The sequence below is a fragment of the Lactuca virosa genome, chromosome 8, assembly GCF_052849685.1.
Source record: "Lactuca virosa cultivar CGN04683 chromosome 8, Lactuca_virosa_CGN04683_v6, whole genome shotgun sequence".
Classification (NCBI taxonomy): Eukaryota; Viridiplantae; Streptophyta; class Magnoliopsida; order Asterales; family Asteraceae; genus Lactuca; species Lactuca virosa.
In genome coordinates, this window is record NC_136433.1 from 281,848,514 (window position 1) to 281,858,853 (window position 10,340).

The following is a 10,340-nucleotide window of genomic DNA, read 5'->3' on the forward strand; positions in this document are numbered from 1 at the left end:
ATACCCCATGACTTAAACAACCCTAGGCTAAAAGATTCAATCCAACAACGGTTGGACTCAGACAGGAGCTGCGCAACAGGACCAAATCCTCTAACCTAGAATGTGACAACCATCAAATTTCGGTCAAGTCAAAGTCAAACAAAGTCAACAAGTTAAACCGGTCAACTCCATTAACCCTTGTATGTTAGGGTTTACGTTATGTAATCACTGTACAATTCGCTATTTTAATGAGAAAACATCATTTGGAAAGTTCATGTGTTTGATATTCCTTAGCCTTAACAGTGCTAAACAACGAACCAAAGCGATAAAACACTATTGCACAATCATCGGGATTGTGTGGGACACTAAATCATGGCTTAACGGGGTCTATGGACCTTGCGTTGCGAAGCCGGACACTCAAAAAGATCACAAACGAAACCTCTCTCAATCTCATTCAAACCCTACTCAAGATTACTTGACGCTAATAGGATCAAAACTCATACACTACGATATAAATTGACGTTAATAGCAACATAGTATAGTACAACGTTATAACTATAATCAAATTAAATTATGATACCATATTAAAATCAAATCAAAGTATAATGCTCTAATTAAATTTAAAAGAATCAAACTTGAATGCTATAATTAAACTTCAAATCAAAGTAGATTGTTATAATCAAATAATAACTCATCTTTTATAAAACTCCATTTTTATAAACTTTACATTAAATTTTATAAAACTCTTATATTAATTATGTAAAAGATGCTTGTGTTAGTGGGAAATTATGAAGACCACCAAAAGCAAAAAGATTATTCCCATGGTCTCCCACTCACACCTCCCATCCACTTTCCTTTCCTTTTTCTCCCAACACATTATTCTCTTCACCACTTAAACCTTCTCTAATCTTTCTCTCACTCTCAATCTCGAAATTTCCTCCAAGAAATACTCATATTCCATCCAAGAACAATCTATTATACTCAAATCTTCATCCCTCTTGAAGCATTCATCAAGGTATGTTGTTAAAAGTTTCAAATTCATACAAGAAACAAATTAAATCCACCAAAATATCTAAACTCATTTTATGCATAAACCTGATTTTTCTCAGAATACCATCAATAAAATAAGAAGTTCTGGAAATTTTCAGAAAATAACTTATTTTTATTGAATTACTATAATTATTGCAATAAAGTAGGGCAATAATTCACATAAAATACTTTTTGCATTCAATAAATTTTGAGAAAATTCTGGGATGACCTATATATTGATTAAACATAATTTATGAAGTTTCATGCATTTATATTACTGGTTACTATTATTTATGATTTTATTGATTAATTAATAATGAAATATATAAAAAATACTTCCCATAGTCACAAATATCCGAAACTTATACAATGGGCTCTATATCATGTTATAAAACTATGGTTAGTTTTACAGAATTTTTGGGAATCATTTATTATTTTTCCCGAATTTTGTTGTTGTTTAATCATTAAAGTATTAAATAAATACTAAAACAGTTCAGAAAAATATAAAAATTTTACAGTAATTAATATTGTATGGAATAATGATTTCCTAATAATTTCATAATTTTTCAATACTGTGTACTATTTAAAACCATTTTCCTAAGTATTTAAGGATGTAAAAATGCATTTTAATGATTATTTCATATAAATAATTGTTAAAATCTGTAAATAATTATAATTGGGCAAGTTATTATTTTAATAAGAAATTATTAAAATCTGGCCTAAATTGAAAATATAAATTAATTATGCAAAGTAATTAATTCAATTTAAAATTCATTTAACAAATGAATACCTTAATATTATAATCAAAATGAATTATTGTTAATTCATCTAATATAAGAATATGTGTCTAATTATTTGTATTAGTACTCTATTCTCGTTTAGCAGTTCCTAAACCAAAACTATTAATTATATTAGGTTCTATGCCATTTTGACCCGAACCGTCTATCGTACGACACACGCATTTCGTTTTGGGACTAAAGTGAGTAATCTACCCCATACTTTATAATTTTCAATACTTTTGGGGTGTATCATGTGGTTCTAATATGTTCCAACTTCATTTTATTGTTTTATCACAATTGAGACATTGTTGGGACATTTATACGTGAGTCATTAATTGTATAACTATTGTTTGTTTACGCTACATGTACTTGTAGTGCATTATCATTTTTAGTCTAATCTCCATGACTATGCCCGTATTCTTGAGGTACGTTATGGACAATAATAGCGCTATTGGGTTGACCACCCCGCCTTGGGACGCTAAGGTGATTGATCGCACGTGGTTGAGTGTGTATGATGATTAGATGCTCCATCCTATATATATATATATATATATATATATATATATATATATATATATATATATATATATATATATATATATATATATATAGGGTGAGGACTTATTGTTGTTGTTATCATTTGTTTATCAATTTTTGATTTATAAACCGTTATCTCAAATACAATTGTTTGCCGACTTCAAAAGAAAACAAATTTCCAATTATAAAGGTTTCAACTTCACAATTTTCTCTACTAAAATTAGATTACTCACCAACTCTCGTAGTTGACCTGTTTTTACCCATGATGCAGATTTGAAGAATGAAGTTGATGAAAAATAGGCTGTGCCTTAGAAATCTACAAGACTATTTAAATTTGATGTAATAAATGTTGTTCGTATTTGGATTTGTATTTGTATGTTGTGGATCTTGTTTGCATACTTAGTACTTAATTAAATCTAATCATATTATAACATAGTTGTCATGAGACTTTGAACAATATATATCACACCTCGATCGATTCCGACAAGGATCGGGGTGTGACATATTGGTATGAGAGCCCTTGACTATAGGGAATTAGGTTAATTGCCTTGACCTAGTCTATAGCCTCTAGGGTCCTCTCGTATGCTAGTTTATAAAATGCACACACAACTGCATGCAATTCACACTTAGAAAATCCTAGGAATACCTTTGTGTGTTAATTGCTCCCTTATGTGCATACGTATTACTCCTGACACTTATATGTGTGCCTACACTTGTGAATATTCTCCACTTTCTCTGAAAATCACACACATACTCAAGTTGTTTAACAAAATGTATATACATATATGTATTCCTTAGAGCTCATAGGAAATTCAAAGTCATCCACTCTAGTTGGGTAGGATCATAGTAATGGACGCGTAGTAACTGGAAGGGGGAGGTGCCGGTAGCCCGAAAGTCCTGACTAGGTAAGCATTCGTATACATCCCAATCAACCGAGGGACCAGTTTGCTTATCTGGGGACCAAAGGCGAGAGTTCCCAAACCTATAGGCCAAAGCGCGTCATTCACATTACTTTTGAGCCATCAAAATACCCGACCTTATCAAACGTATCCGAAAGGATACACTCCAAAATGGCCAACTCATTGGACTATTAAGTTCCCTAACGGGCCTAGAAGTGGGAAAGAAATGTGAAAACTTAGTTTTGTGGGGGCCCACGCAAGTGCTACATGTTTCACATTTAGTAACCATGGAAAGCCCAAAAGGTGCCCAACACTCCTAACCATGGCCCAACAAGTGTTTTACAATTATTTTACCCAACAATGTCTAATAAAATTTATTTCCATAATCAATTTACAAATAACTCACAAGTCCATATGCGTGTTTCTCGTAGTTGACTTGTTCCTTGTTTGGTTGTGGACTTAGGGTAGACTCATTAGGATCAACAGTCTAATAAAATTTTAATTACACGTAACTGGGAGCATGTCGAGTGAATCTTAGGAGTGGATCAGACATGGAACAAATCACAAGATTATAATCAAGTTATTCCTACTAAATTCATAAGTCTATTTATATAGACCTCTAGTATAGAGTCGTCGGCGTAGTCGTGTCGGCAATCTAGAATATGGCAAAATACATAATACAAACTATAATACCCAAATTATACAAAATTTTCTGCATAAAGAAATCAATAGACAAACAAACACAATGAAACTAAAAAGGGTATCAAACTATCAAGAGAAAAACACATACAATGTAGATTAAAATCCACTAATTATAAAAAAATGGCTAAAAGAAAAGGTAAGGACTAAGGATTGTTAAGTCCTCTCTTCTTATAAATAGCTTTGAAGCAAGCTTGCCTAAGCTTCTTTGTTCTTTCTGTCAATTCCATACCTGACAATTTCTCCATCATCTTCTTGTGCCCTTCTAACGTCTCTATCTCCTCCTTTAATCCCAACTCCTAATTTTTTTTTTTAAAAAAAGGTAGATGCAATATATTTTTCGTGTGAGTTCACAAAATTTACAACGAGTTAAGTTTATATAAATATAAATCAGGAAATCGTAGTAAATCAATTGAATTGATGTGGAATATGCCTAGGGCCATTGTTTATGTTATAAAGAAACTAATAATTAAAATTTTAGAAAATACCAAAACTACTTTGGTTACCAAGTGCAGGCATGCATGGATGAGTAATGTATAGAAGGTTATTATCGTAATTTACCTTGGCATTTTGAATGAGGGATTGTAGGCTCGTAAGTTTTCTATGAGGCCATCTGTTTATGTTTAGCTCTCTGCATCTTTTCTTCAACAATGTTAACCCTATCCCTAGTTCCTTTTCCGCCATGATTATCGGCATCTCAAAGTACTTCGCTATCTCTTCAAACTCCAATGGTCTCAATCTCTTTGTCACCTTCCGGCCATCGTGATCAGTGGTGGCAGCACTAGAACTACATGTAGCCTCACCACCGGATTTACAGTCTTCACTGAAACTAACCAATGGTAAATTACCATCCTCCTAACAATCCCATAAGCTTATATCTTCAAGGGGATCCAAATCGTGAAACTCATTTCTAGAAATGATGTTTTGATCTTTGTTAAGTACTGTGGAAACGTTCTGATCGACCACTTCATGCAATTTTTCCGACAACTCGTAATCATGATGGTCGAGCCTGTCACCACTACAAAAATCCAAAAACTCAAGATAATCAAATCCAACACGATGGAAGACTCTTTTTGATCACTACAAATCCAAACCATGTTTTGATCAATATAGACAAAATCACTTTTCTGTGCGAAAGATGGGGTAATGAGTGACATTTATATATACCTGAAAAGATCTTGATGATCAAAGTACTGAAACCAATCGAGGTCATCTATGGGTTTTTGATGATCTGCAGGTGGATCCATTTGTGAGGGAGAAGTTAAAAGTTGTGGTAAGAATGTGATGATTTATATAAGTGAAGTGGGAGAAGTAATTAATAACAAATAAAGAGGAAATGAATATATATGGTCTTTGAGCTGTAACCTTCTTCTTCAATTCACACACATATACGTATATGTTGCCGCAAATTATGACTTATGTGCCTCATGCATTTAATACATCACATGCCTACTGCATATTCTTGACTTTGAAGCTACGTACCAGTTTCAAATTTCCCCAGTAGCACACTTTTCATTAGAAAGTACTCCAAGTCTTCACACATGAACCAGTTAGAAAGTACTCCAAGTCTTCACACACGAACCAATTAGAAAGTACTCCAAGTCTTCACACATGCAAATTATGACTTGTGTGTCGCTATAGGTAACTAATAAAACTTTATTTTTTTAACCCCTTAAATATCAGTACAAGCTTCTAACATCGACGTTTAAATTCTAAATTTCTTTTTATTACTAAAACTAGCATCAATTCAAGTATATAAACCATGAATCTTGAGAACACGGCAAAACCCAAATAAGTCTTATCATCTATGTAAAAAAAAAAACTCAGGGTTTTTACTAGTAAATCTATCAGTGGCGGAGCTTGAACAATTAACTTGGGGGGGGGGGGGGAGAAAATATTATAAACTGAAATTAACATAAAAAAAAAACAGATTGTTTTCAACAAATAAACACCAAAAACACCTAGAAAAAGAATTACAACTCAGCCCGACAACCTTTAATGTCTTTAAAAACAGATTATGAATGATATATTAGTAAGCAGACAACAATTTCTCTTTCAATGTTTTCATCTTTCCCATGATTATATCTAGAAAAATCAAAATGAAGGAACAATTGATCCAATCAAAACAAAATCAAATTCAAAATTAGAACAATAACCAATAACTCATTTAACAATAACCAAATCAATCTTTGTTGTCACTTTTCAGTTTTGTTTGAAGCTGACAAGCTGTTAAGCATAACCAAATCAATAACCAAATCTATAAGTTCATAACTTATAAATCAAATTGGCAAATCGCCAAATCGCAAATGACAGCCAAATTAAAAGGAAACTCAGTAAGACAGTAGTAACGCATAAATAGGCAACAGATTGACAGAAAACAGCAGCAGCAGTGCAATACGCCAACACCAACAATCAACAATCTTACAATCAGAAAAGAAAGAACATCTGAACAGGATTTGGGTCTCGTGATTACATACCTGATTTCTGTGAAGTGTGAATGGGGACTTGGGCACTTGGCGATGGCGATTGGCGAGAGTGAGACCAGGCGACTGACTTGGCGAGACAGCGACAAACGAACAGCAGGCGAGATAGGCAGCGAATTGGGAAAATGGGGATGAATCGATTTTGATTTCTTGATACCGCTTGGTCGCTTGGAGAATTGGGAGTATTGGACTATTCTGATTAGGAATCGGGAGGGGCCAAAGCCCAAGTTTGAAGATAGCAGGCTTATAACTATTTTATTTTGAACTACAATTCCTACTTCTAGCCCAATAATACTACTCCCCTGGAATCTATGAGGGCTAGTGTAAACATTATGGTCATATATCATTAAGATTCTATGGACTTAGAATGTGTGATTCCGCCTCATTCCCTGTTCCTTGTTTGGTTGTGGGCTTAAGGCGGGGTCACCCATCCATAATGCCCTTGCAATCTTAATGATATACGACTAGTTTACGTCAATCGACTATAAAAGAACTTGTAGGACTTATAATGCAAATTTCGTCAAAATTTGTTGAAACATTCGTAATGATGGAACTCGCTAACTACGTTATAAAATATTCATAGTGGTAATACCAAGGATAAAACAGGGAGTATAAAAGCACACATAGAATACTCTATCATCCCAAAACAATAAACTCCTTTTAAATTGACTCAGTTCAAGTTACAATAAGAAATTTCCAAGGTCGTCATGTGACATCAGGAGGGTTGTTCCTCACCATAATCAATTTCTTGTACTACGAAAAGTTTTCCACATCTTTTTCCAAACTCTTGAAGTCCCAGTCAAAATGCAAATTTCGGGACGAAATTCCCTCTAACGGGGGGATGATGTGACAACCATCAAATTTCGGTCAAGTCAAAGTCAAACAAAGTCAACAAGTTAAACCGGTCAACTCCATTAACCCTTGTATGTTAGGGTTTACGTTATGTAATCACTGTACAATTCGCTATTTTAATGAGAAAACATCATTTGGAAAGTTCATGTGTTTGATATTCCTTAGCCTTAACAGTGCTAAACAACGAACCAAATCGATAAAACACTATTGCACAATCATCGGGATTGTGTGGGACACTAAATCATGGCTTAACGGGGTCTATGGACCTTGCGTTGCGAAGCCGGACACTCAAAAAGATCACAAACGAAACCTCTCTCAATCTCATTCAAACCCTACTCAAGATTACTTGACGCTAATAGGATCAAAACTCATACACTACGATATAAATTGACGTTAATAGCAACATAGTATAGTACAACGTTATAACTATAATCAAATTAAATTATGATACCATATTAAAATCAAATCAAAGTATAATGCTCTAATTAAATTTAAAAGAATCAAACTTGAATGCTATAATTAAACTTCAAATCAAAGTAGATTGTTATAATCAAATAATAACTCATCTTTTATAAAACTCCATTTTTATAAACTTTACATTAAATTTTATAAAACTCTATTTTTATAAACTTTACATTAAATTTTATAAAACTCTTATATTAATTATGTAAAAGATGCTTGTGTTAGTGGGAAATTATGAAGACCACCAAAAGCAAAAAGATTATTCCCATGGTCTCCCACTCACACCTCCCATCCACTTTCCTTTCCTTTTTCTCCCAACACATTATTCTCTTCACCACTTAAACCTTCTCTAATCTTTCTCTCACTCTCAATCTCGAAATTTCCTCCAAGAAATACTCATATTCCATCCAAGAACAATCTATTATACTCAAATCTTCATCCCTCTTGAAGCATTCATCAAGGTATGTTGTTAAAAGTTTCAAATTCATACAAGAAACAAATTAAATCCACCAAAATATCTAAACTCATTTTATGCATAAACCTGATTTTTCTCAGAATACCATCAATAAAATAAGAAGTTCTGGAAATTTTCAGAAAATAACTTATTTTTATTGAATTACTATAATTATTGCAATAAAGTAGGGCAATAATTCACATAAAATACTTTTTGCATTCAATAAATTCTGAGAAAATTCTGGGATGACCTATATATTGATTAAACATAATTTATGAAGTTTCATGCATTTATATTACTGGTTACTATTATTTATGATTTTATTGATTAATTAATAATGAAATATATAAAAAATACTTCCCATAGTCACAAATATCCGAAACTTATACAATGGGCTCTATATCATGTCATAAAACTATGGTTAGTTTTACAGAATTTTTGGGAATCATTTATTATTTTTCCCGAATTTTGTTGTTGTTTAATCATTAAAGTATTAAATAAATACTAAAACAGTTCAAAAAAATATAAAAATTTTACAGTAATTAATATTGTATGGAATAATGATTTCCTAATAATTTCATAATTTTTCAATACTTTGTACTATTTAAAACCATTTTCCTAAGTATTTAAGGATGTAAAAATGCATTTTAATGATTATTTCATATAAATAATTGTTAAAATCTGTAAATAATTATAATTGGGCAAGTTATTATTTTAATAAGAAATTATTAAAATCTGGCCTAAATTGAAAATATAAATTAATTATGCAAAGTAATTAATTCAATTTAAAATTCATTTAACAAATGAATACCTTAATATTATAATCAAAATGAATTATTGTTAATTCATCTAATATAAGAATATGTGTCTAATTATTTGTATTAGTACTCTATTCTCGTTTAGCAGTTCCTAAACCAAAACTATTAATTATATTAGGTTCTATGCCATTTTGACCCGAACCGTCTATCGTACGACACACGCATTTCGTTTTGGGACTAAAGTGAGTAATCTACCCCATACTTTATAATTTTCAATACTTTTGGGGTGTATCATGTGGTTCTAATATGTTCCAACTTCATTTTATTGTTTTATCACAATTGAGACATTGTTGGGACATTTATACGTGAGTCATTAATTGTATAACTATTGTTTGTTTACGCTACATGTACTTGTAGTGCATTATCATTTTTAGTCTAATCTCCATGACTATGCCCGTATTCTTGAGGTACGTTATGGACAATAATAGCGCTATTGGGTTGACCACCCCGCCTTGGGACGCTAAGGTGATTGATCGCACGTGGTTGAGTGTGTATGATGATTAGATGCTCCATCCTATATATATATATATATATATATATATATATATATATATATACATATGTATATATAGGGTGAGGACTTATTGTTGTTGTTATCATTTGTTAATCAATTTTTGATTTATAAACCGTTATCTCAAATACAATTGTTTGCCGACTTCAAAAGAAAACAAATTTCCAATTATAAAGGTTTCAACTTCACAATTTTTTCTACTAAAATTAGATTACTCACCAACTCTCGTAGTTGACCTGTTTTTACCCATGATGCAGATTTGAAGAATGAAGTTGATGAAAAATAGGTTGTGCCTTAGAAATCCACAAGACTATTTAAATTTGATGTAATAAATGTTGTTCGTATTTGGATTTGTATTTGTATGTTGTGGATCTTGTTTGCATACTTAGTACTTAATTGAATCTAATCATATTATAACATAGTTGTCATGAGACTTTGAACAATATATATCACACCTCGATCGATTCCGACAAGGATCGGGGTGTGACATAGAACCATTTAACCCATGAAGTATGTGACTTAACACATTCATCCAATAACTAATTTTTACACAAAAGTGTCACACAACAATCAATGGTACTCTACACAAGCTAAGGCATCAAAGATTAGGTAATTCTATCATGCAATTCCTGAAGATCCCTAGCCTATCACTAGCATGCTGTTATAACATATCACAATATCAAATAACAATATGGTATTTTGGGGTAAACTTACTGGCTCCGGCTGATCGTACACTCTGCATCCTCCTTTAGTATTTTGAAAACCATTTGAAAATTTGTTTTGAAAACCCCTTTTCCTTAGTTTGAGACTGGATTCACACGGGTGTTCCTCCAACTCA